The 17,174-nt window shown below is 42.2% G+C and overlaps 1 pseudogene; it reads left to right on the top strand.

The window, feature by feature from the left end:
- Positions 1-10,094: 10,094 nt before the first annotated feature.
- LOC126163360 (U6 spliceosomal RNA) lies at positions 10,095-10,218 on the top strand (annotated as a pseudogene).
- The last annotated feature ends 6,956 nt before the right edge of the window (positions 10,219-17,174 follow it).

The following is a 17,174-nucleotide window of genomic DNA, read 5'->3' as shown; positions in this document are numbered from 1 at the left end:
CCAAATGCAAATTATGTCAAAAGACTAAGCCGCCAACAATTTCTCATAGAGCACCGTTGTTTCCTATCATTCCAGCGAAATTAAAGGACATAGCTGCAGTCGATTTGTTCGGTCCAGTGGTTCATTCTACTAATGGTTTTGCGTACATTTTCGTAGCAGTGGAACTGACATCAAAATATGTGTGTTTTACACCGTTACGCAAAGCAACAGCTCGTTCAGTATCTAACGCTTTCATCAAACATTTTCTTAAAGAAGTGGGTCATGTTGATAAGGTTATATCAGATAATGGATCACAGTTTCGTTCTAAAATTTGGCTTCGTACTCTACGGCGTCGTAAGATTAAACCAATTTTCATTTCACTTTTTCACCCTCAGTCTAACGCTTCAGAGAGATGGATGAAGGAAATCAATACATTGTGTCGTCTGTATTGTCATCAGAATCACAGAACGTGGGATCAGTATCTTCATATTTTTCAAAACATTCTGAATGAACTCCCTAATGATTCAACTTCTTTACCGCCTATATTGATATTAAAAAACAAAGCACCGACAAATCGCGTTTCTGAAATCGTTCCTTTTCCGCCTACACGGAAACTGTGGCATTCTGAAGTTGTCAACCTGGCTCTGCAAAATATTGCATCTGCGGCTGCTGGAAGAGAGAAATCAGCGAAGCATCCTGGTCGTTTAAAAATCTTGTCAGTTGGTCAAAAAGTGTTAATTAAGTCTCATCGTTTGTCTCACAAAGGAAAAGGCTTGTGTCGCAATTTTTTTCTGCTTTATAACGGTCCATATAGAATTCGCAAAATTATTCATGATAACACAGTTGAAGTAGAAACTCTTAAATCTCGACGCTCTAAGGGAATACATCATATATCTAACGTTAAAATTTTTGTGGAATGACATACTTTTGAGAAACTAACAACTAGATGTAAACATGCAGAGAATACAAGGATACCGCGCTTTGTTTCGGCGGCGGCATATACTCAAAGCAACAGTCAAGTCTGCGCGCCGCACAAGGCAGTTGTTGACCACAAACAATTGCTTTCTACGTCACGCGCCTACAGCTGATCGAGCGCTCAGTGCGAATGCACTGACAGCCGTAAACAAATACACAGTTTAATTTCTCCGATTAAATTCAGTATAAAACTATAGTGACTTGACGAATTATGTTATTAACTTTCTGTATTTTTCAGGATACGGTTCTATAAAATATTTAAGAACTTCAGGTAAATTCTGTGCGTGTCCGACATTAAGACGACTTGCTATCGAGAAATTTTCAGGAAGAATGTAATTTCCAAGAAGAAACTAATAAACTAAAAAAAGGTAACTGTTAATTGAGTTTATTTTTCAGGTAACATATTTCCGCTTAGGTACGTACTTTAGACGTAATTTGCTGCTCGCGATTACGTGATTCATACTTTGTGCTAATTTCATGTTTTATGAAATTACTTGTGAAGCGACGTGCTTCCGTACGTTAACTGATTTTGACAATGATTATTAAGTAACTGGGTTGTTATTTGTATATATTATGCATCGCTTGACTGCACTGCTTTTTCACTGATGTCATATTTTTTTTATTATGTGCCAGCTGTGCTTATTTATTTAAATTATAATTGTCACCTGATTAGTTGTGCTGATATGTATGTAAGTTATACTTTGTGATTTATCTGCTTGCGCTTTTATGTTTACTTATCAAGATTACATATGAACATTTATTTGCTTATGATGATATGATGCTAATGACCTGTTTATTACGTAAGATATATGTTTACTGCTATGCGTATGGATTGCATATTTATACATTTCTGTTTGTCGTCACAACTACTCTTTAATTTGGTATATAGCAATGCTGATGTACAGTGTACGAACATAGAGTTTAGGTTACACTATGGTATTAGTTACGGATTGTTCGCTAGGCGAAGCCTCGTTGTAGAAATTGTGCTGCATCCACTTGTTGACATTCTGTTCACTACTGGTATATTTACTCGCTATTGCTTGCTTTGCTTACGCTCAGTGCCCTATATTTTTAAGATAAGAAAATGAACTGCTATAATTCGACGAACGACATTAGTACAAGAAACTTCATAGAAGTCACATGAGCTGGAGGTTTTATGAAAGCTGTATAAATGTATGCCAATAGGAAAGAAGCTAACGACATGACATACCAACACAGTTATTACACTGCATTTTTCGTGAGCAGTTGAAATAGGAAGTGACACTTGACACAAGAAATACTCCACATGTTTCCTTCTGTTTGCCATAATTCTTGAAGTGGTGTACACACTGTGTAATATTATGATCATTCACACTCCGTAATCGTACTTAATTACTGAGAGTTATTCGAACTAAGTCTGTTAGAGGTCATGTATGCATTCTTTGTTTATAATTCATAATGAGTAGAAGATTTTGGTCAGATGGATTACACAGAGGTTGTGTGTTGACAGTGTGTCTTCGGATTGTATGGGATGATGAGGTTTGCATTAGGATTTTATCTGTACTTGTTCGAGGAGACTGACTAGAGGAAAGAGTTGTTATGGAAGTGAAATGATATTGACAATAAGGTTTATATGTATCGACGTATTATTGAGGTATTGAGATTATATGAAGTTGATTGGAGTTTTGGTGTATAAGAGGTAAAGTAAGTGAGGTGCATATATTTTTTTTTTGTTGGTCTATATGGAACAAGGAGGATGAAGATAGCAGACTAGAACACTAAAGTGGAAGGAAGATTGTCTACACACACTTTGTTAAATCACTAAGCAGTATGTACTTTTTTTTTTGAGAGAGGAAGTATTTACATATCTTGGCACACTGACAGTTGTTCAGCAACCGTACATTTTGATCTGGCTTGGCAAACATTGGTCTTGACATGATGACTATGATGTTGACTTAACTATTATTGACTGTTATACATTGCTGCCACTACCACTTGATACACATGATGAACATCAAATTTTGACAGAATTACATTTACACAGTTAACACTATTCAATCACACAGTAGTACTTAATGTGGATGAAAGATGAGTGAGTGTGTTTTGTGTGTTTTCCTTTCCTAATCCTACCCACCTATCTCCTAAATATTATTTTATTTGTTTGTAGTGGCTTGCACTGACACCCATAAATATTATAGGTTTACTGATGTTTGTGTATTTGTAATAGTAATATGACAATTATCTGATATCATTTGTGTGTTTATTAGAATTTGTATGTTTAGTGTAAGAGGATTGTAAAAGCATTTGTATGTGTATTCAAACTATTGTTCATGCTTGAACTGCCTGATCAGTGATAGTAAATATTATGGACTGTTACTTGTACTTTTTCTACATGATTGGTGCCACTAGGAAATGATTAATTTCTGCTGATGAACTGTATGATTAGTGATAGTGAATATTATGGACTGTTACTTGTACTTTTTCTACATGATTGGTGCCAATAGGACAGGTTTATTTTCTGCTTATAAACTCTGATGAGCAGTGTGATCAATGATAGTGAATATTATGGACTGCTTTCTGCACCTGCTCAACACTACTGGGTGCCACTGATGAACTGCTTCTACTGAGAAATGTGACTTGTTACTGTGTGTACCTCTTCAACATTGCTGGGTGCCACAGATGGAACTGCTTCTACTGAAATGATGTTACTTCTTGCTGTCTGCACCTGCTCAACATTGCTGGGTGCCACTGATGGAACTGCTTCTACTGAAATGATATTACTTCTTGCTGTCTGCACCTGCTCAACATTGCTGGGTGCCACTGATGGAACTGCTTCTACTGAAATGATGTCACCTGATGGTGTCTGCACCTACTCAACATTGCTGGGTGCCACTGATGGACTGCTTCTACTGAAATGATGTCACCTGATGCTGTCTGCACCTGTTCCTCAATGCTGGGTGCCACTGATGAACTGCTTCTACTGAAATGATGTCACCTGATGGTGTCTGCACCTACTCAACATTGCTGGGTGCCACTGATGGACTGCTTCTACTGGAATGATGTCACCTGTTGGAGTCTGCACCTGTTCCACAATGCTGGGTGCCACTGATGGACTGCTTCTACTGAAATGATGTCACCTGATGGTGTCTGCACCTACTCAACATTGCTGGGTGCCACTGCTGGAACTGTCAACTACTTGTTGTGAAAGCATTTTATGTGAATATTTGTATAAACTGATTTTTTGTGTATTACTGTTTGTGAAAAGTTAAGAGACTCTTACCTGCACATATTCGTCATTGCTGACACTATCGATTGAATTGTTTAACCACATGATATTTGTGTAAACTGTTATGTAAAGTCATATGTATGAAAGAATTTGTATTCCTTACTGTATTTTATATATTAGGCTATTGAAAGGTCAGTGCAAAGCCAAAATTTTATCTAGTTATATGATATTTACGTATTACTATTATCTTTTATTTTTGTCTGTATTTTTTTTGACGAATTTGTTGGAATTTCACCACCAATGCTGGCAAAAATACCATCAAATTCTAGCCCGTGGAGGAAGGGCATATGAAATGTGGCTACACTGAGCCACAGCGCCAGAGATCGCGCCAGAGAGTTTTGTTCCGCCGCCTCCACTGGCAGTGATTATTGAGAGGTAGCAGCAGGCAGTTCTTGCCGAGAAGTTGTGGTGGACACTGCTTGTCGTGAAGTCGGAGTGAGATGTGGTAGTGGAGAGTGTTGTTCCATGTTTTATGCAGTGGTTTGATGGGAGAGATAGCAGATGTTGTTCCAATGGAGATATTGTAATGATCTGAGTGCTTTTCGTCAATATATATGAAGGTAACAAATTCCCTGTTTTTTCTTTTTAGTATTTCTGTATCTCAAATAATGCATCATTACAGGTTCAGTCAACAAAGCATCTGGCTTGTGTTCTTGTATTAGAGTGTAATTCTGCTTTCCTTACGCAATTATAGTATTTCTAATTTTCTTTTATCACGTCAGTATAATTGGTATTTAAAAATTCTTGTCTTGTTGAAGAAGAACCGTGCCAGATGTGTACGTTGAGTCACACTTCCACACACAGAACAGCTACACTTGTGCTTTGTTGGCTTCGTAGTTTCTATAGTTGCTGGGGACTTAATTAATTAATTGTGTTAACAGAAAATTTTCATTTCATTCTTTGTTGTTGTTCCATGCAGTCAGATTGCGTACAATTACTAGTCAGGGCCAGCCGTTTACGAGACTTGCGTAATCGGACTTACAGCTACAAAAAATATTTGCATTTTATTTAATTAAGCCCCCATGCACCAGGTGATTCATGCGAAAGAATTTCGGACGTAATTACGGCCACATGAATGGAATTAACTGACTTTGAACGCGGACTGGTAGTTGAAACTATACGAATGGGACATTCCATTTCGGAAATCATTAGGGAATTCCACAGTCCCAGAGAGTGTCCGGGAACACCAAATTTCATTCATTACCTCTCACCAAGGACAGCGCAGTGGCAAACGGCCTTCACGTAACGACCGAGAGCAGCGGCGTTTCCGTAAAGTTGCCAGTGCTTACAGACAGACAACACTTTGTATAATAACAGGAGAAATCAATGTGGGATTTCGACGAACTTATACGTAAGGACAATGTGACGAAATTCGGTGTCAATGGTGTATGGCAGGAGGCGTCCGAGCAAGTGTCTTTGCTAATAGCACGACATCCCTGCAGCGCCTCTCTTCGTCTAGTGACCATATCGTTTGGATCCTAGACGACTGGAAAACCGTGGCCTGGTCGGATGAGCCTCGATTATAGTTGATAAGAGCTGACAGTAATGTTCGAATGTGGCGCAGACCCCACAAAACAATGGACCCAAGTTGTCAACAAGACACTGTGAAAGCAAGTGATGGTTCGATAACGTTGTGGACTGTATTTTCGTGGAGTGTACTGGGCGGTCTGGTCTGTATGAACTGATCACTGACGGGAAATGGTTATGTTCGGCTACTTAGAGACCATTAGACGGAATTTTTATGGATGACAGTACACCATGTCATCGGGACACAATTGTTCACGATTGGTTTGAAGAACATTCTGGACAAAAACTTCCCAGCAGATTAAAACTGTGTGCCGGAACGAGACTCGAACACGGGACCTTTGCCTTTGTTGTGAGGACGGGTCGTGAGTCGTGGTTGGGTAGTTCAGTCGGTAGAGCACTTGCCCGCGAAAGGCGAAGGTCCCGAGTTCGAGTCTCGGTCGGGCACGCAGTTTTAATCTGCCAGGAAGTTTCATATCAGCGCACACTCCGCTGCAGAATGAAAATCTCATTCTGGAAACATTCTGGACAATTCGAACCAATGATTTGTCCATCCGGATTGCCCAGCATGAATGTCACCGAACATTTGTGGGACCTAATCTAGAGGACAGTTCGTGCACAAAATCCTGCGCCGGCAACACTATCACAATTATGGGAGGCTGTAGAGGCAACATGGCCTCAGTATTCCCGCAGGGGTCTTGCAGTGAGTTGAGTCCACGCCACGTCGAGATGCAGCATTACGCCGGGCAAAAGAGGGTCCGCCACGGTATTGGGAGGTATTACATGACTTTCGTCACCTCAATGTACATTACTGAATAAGAATTAATGTAAACAGAGAAGAGGTTTTTAAGGTTTCATTATCAATGAGATTATAAAATATGTAAGTCTGATGCGGAAAGAGCATTTACAGAGAATGGGAAATAGCAGACCACCTGACATAACTTACAGCTTGGAGCCATTGGGCCATACGACCACTGAAAGAGGAAGAACAGTGATGTGGATTAAAATTACTTAAAAAAGGAGAGGAAAATGAAGATGAAGAAGAAGAAGAAAAACACTACATAGAATACTGAGAGACGGGGGACTGCAGTACAAACTGTATAAAATAACTGAATGGCTTCACTGAAGCAACTATACCTCTAGAGGATGTAATATTCCATAATGGACATTTTTTATTGTATTAACATTACGACATAATCTTTTTCGCCTTTAAGTATTCATCAGAATGTGTCAGATAAAAGTAAAAACCAACAATAAAGTAATTTATTATACACGATACATGGACGATATTATGCTACTTAATGAAGTTGGTAAGGGTGATGTGTGTAAAACAGCTGAAAAATGATTGCAGTGTACCGAAAAATTAAATATATGTTGATCTCAAGAAAGAGAACAGCATTCATTTCCACGGTGTCATGGTGACCAAGAGAAAAGGTATACATTTCTTTGGAATTTTCAGAAAACCGACGATAGACAGATAAAATCATAATCTTCTAGTCTATCCATCCAAGAAGTCAGAAACGACCCAATTTTAGATAAGCTATATATGGGATCCCCTGCTCAAGAAAGATGAAATCAAGAAAGAGCTTACCATAATCATGCAAGAGGCGGGGAGCAAGGTATATAAGGAGAGCAGCCCCAAGGAAATGTTTAAGAAGCTAAAAGAGAGAAAAAAATATATAAAAAGACGAAACGTGTTGCAAGCGAAGACGCGGCTCTCAGTGGAGCAATACGAAATGTGATACTACACGTTGCAATAAAGGTCGCTCGACGCGACTGGCGGTTAGCCGGAGTTCCCTTAGGAGCGATACGACAGGCAACAAGACACGGCAGACCGCAGCAGCTTCGCGTGTGGGACGCCGTTGCCAGATTCGCCGCGGGCGCACCCAGATAGTTCACGTATATACTCAAGACTGCAGAGAGATTCCAGCGTTAAGAACAATTCCGATATGATACTTACATTTGGTATGCAGCACTGAGCCGGCCGAAGTGGCCGAGCGGTTCTGGGCGCTTCACTCTGGAACCGCGCGACCGCTACGGCCGCAGGTTCGAATCCTGCCTCGGGTATGGATGTGTGTGATGTCCTTAGGTTAGTTAGGTTTAAGTAGTTCTAAGTTCTAGGGGACTGATGACCTCAGCAGTTGAGTCCCATAGTGCTGAGAGCCATTTGAACCATTTGAACCATGCAGCATTGGATGACCTAAAATGCACGAAACGTAAACTGGCAAGCCACTAAAGTTTTTACTGCAAACTTTTCAAAATATGTTCCGCATTTTACTTAATTTTGAGGTATGCCTGTAATAGTGGACCATAACGCAATGGAAACCAATTCATCATCAGGCTGTCAAACCAGACTTCGGGATGAAAAAATTTCTTTTGTCGAATAATTTCCTTAAATTTGAATGAGTAAGCTTGCATATTGGAGAACACGCACGAATCAGAAAACAGTCGTTTTTAATTTTTTTACACCAATTTTAACAGTTTAACCGAGGAAATAACTACAGTGACGAATGCAGCTGCTTCATCTACGTAAAACAGTTTTCTAAACACATAAAATGGCTCTGAGCACTATGAGACTTAACATCTGTGGTCATCAGTTGCCTAGAACTTAGAACTACTTAAACCTAACTAACCTAGGGACATCACACACATCCATGCCCGAGGCAGGATTCGAACTTGCGACCGCAGCGGTCACACGGTTCCTGACTGAAGCGCCTAGAACCGCACGGCCACAACGGCCGGCTCGAAACACATAAAATGACTCAAATTTTCCTTCCCGTGTATCATATGTTACAGTTGCTCGCAGCAACCAGTAGTCCGTGTTGCGTCTGGTTATACGGAAGGGAATCCTATCGGCCCAGTGTGAACCAGTTAGTCGCTTTAACTACGTTTCTATCCTTTCCACTGATTCGAGTTACTTCTGAATTGTATTATGAGTCACATCACGTCCCGTATCGCACATGGTATCGTCCCTGTGACAACAGCACCTAAAGGATGCTTGCGATAAAAAAAATGGTTGCAATGGAATATATGGAATATATTTAAAAAGAAAAAAAGAGACCAAACTGAATGTAGGCTTTTGTGGTACACAAACATCGGGAGCAATAAAACTTCATGAAATCGGCAACAAACTTGATAAATTTATGGGTCTATAAAGTTAATTGTCAAGACATGTAACACATTTAATGTTAGTCAAACACGCAAAAATATTGCCATCCGATTCAAACAGCGCACGTTCGAAGAAAAGTTCCTGCGACAGGCAACTGAAATCCCGTAACATAAAGTGGGCCACATATAGGGTGAACATTAATATGGCTCTGAGCACTATGGGACTTAACTTCTGAGGTCATCAGTCCCCTAGAACTTAGAACTGCTTAAACCTAAGTAACCTAAGGCCATCACAAACATCCATGTCCGAGGTAGAATTCGAACCTGCGACCGCAGCGCTCGCGCGGTTCCTGACTGAAGCGCCTAGAACCGCTCGGCCACTATGGAGGACCGGGTTCTACAGGATGTCGAGATGAACCCTATTACAAGCTCCAGGAAAATGGCCCGCCAACATGCTATGCGCCAAAGAAGGATTACGTGTATCCTGCATGAGAACCGCTACATTCCGTATCACCTACAATCCCATTGTGGCCACTTTGAAAATATGTTGTGACGTGCGTGCGATGCAGCGGGACGATATTGTTCCCGCTGGATGGACACCGTCCATGTCTGGTCACATATTCATAGAAAACTTTTTCCTCCTTTTCCTATGAGGAATGCGTCCCTGCAGTCGGTTTTATTAATGTTCACGCTGGATATGACAATCTAGATATTTTACACACGGCACCTAAAACCTACACGTTAAACATACTGCTCGAAAAGGGCATATGAGTTCGCGGTAAGTGAGAGACACATCGCTTGCTCAGTGAACAAAACGACTTCAGACTTGGCTGATCTTTCGAGACTTGCTGTTGCACCAAAACAACAAATGCGGCAGGCCACGTTTCAGTCGATGCTCACTTGTCTTCCAGAGGCTGCACGTCGGCCGCATGCCGTGGTTTGTTTGGCCACGACTACAGTTTCAACACCCCAAGTAAACAGGGCGGCCGCGAGATGGCGACGATACCAGAGAGCAACAATCCATTTAACTTCAGTATTAATGTAACTGAGTGTTGCCTGTTCTGTCAGACATAACCGACTGAACAGACAACACTCGGTTACATTACAACATAATAGAGCGCTACGGCTGTATGACATATTTTTCTCTAAAGGGGAACCCGAGAATTTCTGACTGGCAGGTGTGATGACCGACGGACGTAGCAAAGCAGCGAGCTATTGGTTGAGAATTTGTGTCGGACAGGAGGTCTGTCCGGATAGCCGGAAGTACAAACATTAAAATTGGAACGATACAGACGATACAGAGAAGATTAGCATGGCCCCTGAGCAAGGATGAGACGCAAGGAAAAAAAAAGAAAAAAAAGACGGTTACGGCAACATACCTAGAGAAGTTTAGAGTCATGGTCCGACACAAATTTTCAGATTTTGGCTTTGCAATATCACAATGTCCTGTGCGGCTGGGAGTCATGATTTCCCAACTACCTTTTTCCCTTTCTCCTGCCTTCGTCTATTTAGGATATTAAAATTAATATTTTGACGCTTTGGCTGAATATTACACTACTGGCCATTAAAATTGCTACACCAAGAAGAAATGCAGATGATAAACGGATATTCATTGGACAAATATATTATACTAGAATTGACATGTGATTACGTTTTCACGCCATTTGGGTGCATAGATCCTGAGAAATCAGTACCCAGAACAACCACCTCTGGCCGTAATAACGGCCTTGATACGCCTGGGCATTGAGACAAACAGAGCTTGGATGGCGTGTACAGCTACAGCTACCCATGCAGCTTCAACATAACACCACAGTTCATCAAGAGAAGTGACTGGCGTATTGTGACGAGCCAGTTGCTCGGCCGCCACTGACTAGACGTTTTCAATTAGTGAGAGAATGTGCGGGCCAGGGCAGCAGTCGAACATTTTCTGTATCCAGAAAGGCCCGTACAGGAACTGCAACATGCGGTCGTGCATTATCCTGCTGAAATGAAGGGTTACGCAGGGATCGAATGAAGGGTAGAGCCACGGGTCGTAACACATCTGAAATGTAAGGTCCATTGTTCCAAGTGCCGTCAGTGCGAACAAGAGGTGACCGAGACGTGTAACCAATGGCACCCCATACCATCACGCCGGGTGATACGCCAGTATGGCGATGACGAATACACGCTTCCAATGTGCGTTCACCGCGACGTCGCCAAACACGGATGCGACGATCATGATGCTGTAAACAGAACCTGATTTCATCCGAAAAAATGACGTTTTGCCATTCGTGCACCCAGGTTCGTCGTTGAGTACACCATCGCAGACGCTCCTCTCTGTGATGCAGCGTCAAGGGTAATCGCAGCCGTGGTCTCCGAGCTGATAGTCCATGCTTCTGGAAACGTCGGCGAACTATTCGTGCAGATGGTTGTTGTCTTGCAAACGTCCCCATCTGCTGACTCAGGGATCGAGACGTGGCTGCATGGTCCGTTACAGCCATGCGGATAAGATGCCTGTCATCTCGACTGCTAGTGATAAGAGGTCTTTGGGATCCAGCACGGCTTTCCGTATTACCCTCCTGGACGCACCGATTCCATATTCTGCTAACAGTCATTGGATCTCGACTAACGCGAGCAGCAATGTCGCGATACGATAAACCGCAATCGCGATAGACTACAATCCGACCTTTATCAAAGTCGGAAACGTGATGGTACGCATTTCTCCTCCTTACACGAGGCATCACAACAACGTTTCACCAGGGAACGCCGGTCAACTGCTGTTTGTGTATGAGAAATTGGTTGGAAACTTTCCTCTTGTCAGCACGCAGTAGGCGTCGCCACCGGCGCCAACCTTGTGCGAATGCTCTGAAAAGCTAATCATATGCATATCACAGCATCGTCATCCTGTCGGCTAAATTTCGCGTCTGTAGCGCGTCATCTTCGTGATGTAGCAATTTTAATGGCCAGTAGTGTATAATAAAGTAATCGGTAAGTTATATTTGCCTGCTTTAGGTAAATTTAGTTCTTACACATTTTTTTTTTTTAAGAAAGTCTTATGCTTACTTGATAATTTAGAATAACACACTATCCGATCAGATGTATCCGGACTCCCACATGTAGTGGAGAATTGAGCCCAAGGTGTTATTGCAGGTGGACCCACCAGTATTAAAGGAAGAGGGGCGCATAATGTGGTCACTAGAGAAGCAGTAACAGCAGGGTGGGTCAGTCAGAGGAGCTCAGATACGTGGACCGTCTACTAGTGAGTGTGTGTCACTCGAGGAACAAATCCATCGCGGACATTTTAACCCATCTACAGCCGCCCCAGTCGACTGTTGCTCATACGAGTGTGTAGCGGAAACGCGAAGGAACAACAACAGCTAAACCAACATCAGGCCGGTCCCAAGTACTGACGGACAGGAACCGTCGAAAATTACGGAGGGTGGTTGCAGAATATCACATGAAATCAAGAGAACATTGTAGAGTGCCACCAGCAGTCCAGCGACTGCGTGGAGCGAGTTAAAAAGGATGTGGTGCAATGGTTGAGTAGCTCCTAACAAGGCACATATTTCTGTGGTCAGTGCTAAGTGGCGCTTGAGGTGGTGTAAAGAGCAACGTCACTGACTAGTGGATGACTGGAAACGAGTTGTCTGAAGTGATGAACAACGCCATATCCTGTGACAGTCCGATGGAAGGTTTGGGTTTGGAGAACGCCCGGAGAATGTTGCCTGCCATTGTGTATAGTGCCAACAGTGGGGTAAGGAGGAGGTTTTGTTACGGTATCTGTCTTTCGTGGTCAGGTTGTGGTTCCTTTATTGAGCTTAAGAAAATACTAAACACGGGAGTATATGAACACATTTTGTAGCATTGTGTACTGCGTACAGTAGAGACGGTCAGAATTACAACTCAGCATTTGTGGAGAGTGGTTCGTGCACAGTAACAAAAAATGGCTCTGAGCACTATGCGACTTAACTTCTGAGGTCATCAGTCGCCTGGAACTTAGAACTAATTAAACCTAACTAACCTAAGGACATCACACACATCCATGCCCGAGGCAGGATTCGAACCTGCGACCGTAGCGGTCGCTCGGCTCCAGACTGTAGCGCCTAGAACAGCACGGCCACTCCGGCCAGCGCACAATAACACTCCTGAAATAGACTCTTCTGTCCACAATGCCGACCTGCATGCAATGGAACACATTTGAGATGAGTTACAGCGTCAAGTTGCTCCAGATCCCAGAATAAAATCTCACTACTTCTCTAGTTTCAGCTCTTCAAGAAGAATGGGTTGCTACTCCTCCACAAACTTTCATACATCTCACTGAAAGCGCCCCCGGCAGTGTTCAAGGTCTCATAATTTGGCGTAGAGTGGCCAGACGACTACACTAGTGCCCACTAATTGCTGTGCGGTCCGCCCCTGGTAGGCGAGTGGTCAGCGCGACGGAATGTCATACCTAACAGCCCGGGTTGGATTCCGCTCAGGGACTGGTGTTGTTATGTTGTCCTTATCATCATCCTTTCATCCCCATCTACACGCAAGTCGCTGAAGTGGCGTCAACCCGAAAGACTTTCACCAGGCGAACGGTCTACCCGACGGGAGGCACTAGCCACACGGCATTTCCGTTTTACGTTCATGTGCGGATACTATTGATCACATAGTGTATGCTAAAAATGGCGCTAATCCATAGTAAAATTTATTACATTTATTCATTATAGGTAATGAAGAAGTCTTCGAAATTCGTAACTTTGACGCATACATTTCTCTAATCGATCTAAACTGAGTTGTTAATACGAATGGTGACATTGGAGGTTACCAATGTAAACTGATATGGTGGTTATTTTTCGCGATTAGGTGTTCTTATCAACATGAGATTTTCTTCTAGGACATATATATTCATTTATTTATGCTGATAACGAAAATTTCAAAAAAAAAACTTTGGGAACAGATTTATTTTCCTGATATTATTAGAAGTTTGGCTCTTTACAAATCGTTATCTCAGTATTGGCAGCAGCCATACCTGAGTGTCAGACCACAAGAGCCATTCTAATACGAACAGAAAAACTCTATCAACGCCTTTGACAATATCCTCGCAGCTAATATCCTTGTGCCAGGACGATATTCTTGATTCGCCACGTCAGGGTGATAGTTAAGCGTAGGGAGAAACACTATATCAGCGCATTTGATCGCAGCGAGATGCCCATCTAATGGGACAACCCATCACCGATGTCTTTGATGTTCTGTGTTTTTCACGTGGTCTCATGCGAAGGGTGCATCGAGAATCTTTCGATTCGGAGCGAACTGCTGCCTACACTTCGAAGTGTCGTGGGCAATAAGGTTTTCAGGACAACGGTCACTGTCGACGATCGCGAACCGAAACAGACAATAGAAGCACCATTGTAAATGGAAATGAGCGTTTAGCATCATTGTCTGGGAGGCCCCTTGCGGGGCAGGTCTTATTACATTCGACGCCACATTGGGCGACCTGCGTGCCGGATGGGATGAAATGATGATAAAGACAATACAACACCCAGTCCCTGAGACGAGAAAATCTCCGACCCAGCCGGGAATCGAGCCCAGGGCCGTAGGACGGCAATCCGTCACGCTGACTACTTAGCTATCGCGGCGGACAGCACCGTAGTACAGTCACCATTTCAGTGGTGGATAGTATCACCCTGCGCACAGAAGTCACAGACCCAGACGTTGCTTGCTGAAAGCCACAGAACACAGACATTGACATGGGCATGAGAGTGCTAATTTGTTCTACGAGGTCACTCTGTTTGCTTTCTTTTGAGTGTATCTGGGTCGCTATCGAGTGTATGTGAGTAGCTTGGAAAACCTCCGACCAATCAACGTGCGCTGTCAGTGACGGACGAGCGGTAGTGTATACGGATGGCTCTCCTATACTTTCGGTGTTGCACAGATTTCGTGCCATGTTACGTCGCCGACATCAACAGAGCGAAAAAGAGCGCTACTGGGTTCTGTGCGGGTGTATCTAGAGTCTAATTCAATTGACCATGCTGCGTCTGAAATATCTCACAAGACTAGGGGATTCCGAAATAAGCGAAAAAGGCATATACACGCATGTCAAATAAACTTTCTAGTTTCTTCCTTCTAACTGGTAGCCCCATATCCATTTCTCTAAAGAATCGAACTTCCATGTATAAAAGAGATTCAGTCTTCTGATTACTTCAGAAAACATTTGAAACTGTGAATAAAAATCTCTCGGTGTACATGCCGCGTCAATTCAGGATGGGTGTTGTGTTGTCCTTATCCTGAATTGACGTGGCATGTACACCGAGAGATTTTTATTCAAGAAATACGTCGCGAAAGACTTCGTAGCCATATTTGAAACTGTGTTTATAATTTCTTGGAAGTCGCTAAATGCTCTCATTATCAAACACTGGATGAATATAGTTTGGGTAATTTCTGCTCTATTGTAAGGAAAACAATTTTTTCACTCACTTCAATGTTTCTGAGGTCAGATCTTACTGACCTATGTGTCGACGAATGATATACTTTTGCAGGTACATTCAATGGTACTAATGGTATATCCAAAATATGTTGCGAACTGAGTTATAAGTAAAGACGAAATAAATTAAAACATCATTCCCGATGCTGAAGTTTTACGGCATGAACATCGAAATTTGAAATTGTGTTGCAGTTTGCAGGAAGTTGCTAAGTGTTCTCATCCTCAAATACTAGATGAATGCACTCTGGGTAATTTGCACGCCGTTAGTTAATCTGCCTCAAGACATCTACCAAGTTTATAACTTAAATAATTCCTTTTTTGTGTTAACCCTTAAAGAGTAGATTATGACAGCATTTAAAATTTTTGGATTATTTATACGGAAATTTTGAAAATCAAAGTTTTTTTGCCCCTGAGCCATTAGAAGGCGACCTGCAACTGGGACCATGCGATCGTTTTAGCCGTTTAGTAATATAGATCAAACAGCATTTCACAAATTTCTCAGTTTATCAAATTAACAAGTATTACAAAAGCAGTCCGCTTGCATCTACTCACAGTTCTACCTGTCAGATCAATGGCTGTCACACCTGAAACACCCTCAAATGGAGTCGACTATTTCACAACCTTTCACGACTTGGGGTGTGTCTGCGTTAGGAATGCCTACTGCGTAAGCAATTGCTACTTATGGCTCCCACAAACAATAATCGAAACAACTGAGGTCAGGCAAACGTGAATGAAATTTATTCATGTTTTTTGAAGGCTTAGCTAAGTGTTACATTTAGTTATCACGCACCAACATGTTTATACTTGCAACAATGTATTTCCTCCATTTTTCCATATTGGTGTAAGGCACTCACAAATGCACGCTTTTATAAGTTTCGGTTTTGCAACAACAGGGAACATAGACAGCAACAACATATTTAAAAATAACGTCCGTACGAGAATGGTCCGTCTCCATGTCTTGGACCTTCGCTTTTGTGGGAAGTGGCTTTAACACGACTTCCTATAGATCGTATCTTAATTCAGCCTTGTCTCTAACTTGCGACCCTTCCGCATGATCCTATCTCCATCCGCATGATCCTATCTCCATCGTTTTATTCGTACGAGATGTAATATGGATTTGATTCCAGGTAGAAAAAAATACTCCCATCTTGTAGGGAGTGATGCTGTTTTTATTACGACACAAAAAAAGCCAGTCACGATTAACTGAAGGAAGCAGAAGAGAACAGTCGTACAGTCATGTCGCTTTTCAAATGTACGTAAAAAACATAAAAAACAGCTCGGATGGAAAAGAAAGTTTCGTCCGTTATCACGAATGTACCCAAAACTCATTATTCAAGCTAATTAGCGTTATAATTAAGAGTAACCATTGCAATGAACGACTCCCAGCGCATAGCAAAGCATGCGCACGGCGCGTGTGAGAGGGGAGGATCCACCAAAAACGCTGTTGTTTAAATGCAATTATCGTGAATGTTTGCGATTCAGGGTAAATCGTTTGTCAAAGGGAGCTTTACATGGACACGTTTTATACCACAAGAGCGATAATTGGCGGAGAGAGATAACGGCACTTACATGGTAATCAGGCACGAACTGCAAACTGCATGGCTATGTGACCACTGCTATTGCTCAGTCATTGCTTACAGGAATGAATATGCAACTTACAAACAGAAAAGAAATTATTTTCTTAGTATCGTAACGTATAGTGTTTCAAAGCCCTGGACAGCGTCCACGTGGAACGCGTCCAAAATAATTGCGAATAACGTCTGGAGAACTGTTAACGTAGCATCTGAATTGTAATTAGGACATCCATCCCCAACACGAATAACAGATAAAGATGTCAGTAACTTTAGAAGCATATCATTGTCCTTAAAATAAGACTGT

The sequence above is a fragment of the Schistocerca cancellata genome, chromosome 2 (genome assembly GCF_023864275.1).
Source record: "Schistocerca cancellata isolate TAMUIC-IGC-003103 chromosome 2, iqSchCanc2.1, whole genome shotgun sequence".
Lineage (NCBI taxonomy): Eukaryota > Metazoa > Arthropoda > Insecta > Orthoptera > Acrididae > Schistocerca > Schistocerca cancellata.
The sequence above is the reverse complement of the archived record's forward strand: the minus strand, read 5'-3'. Positions and strand labels throughout refer to the sequence as shown.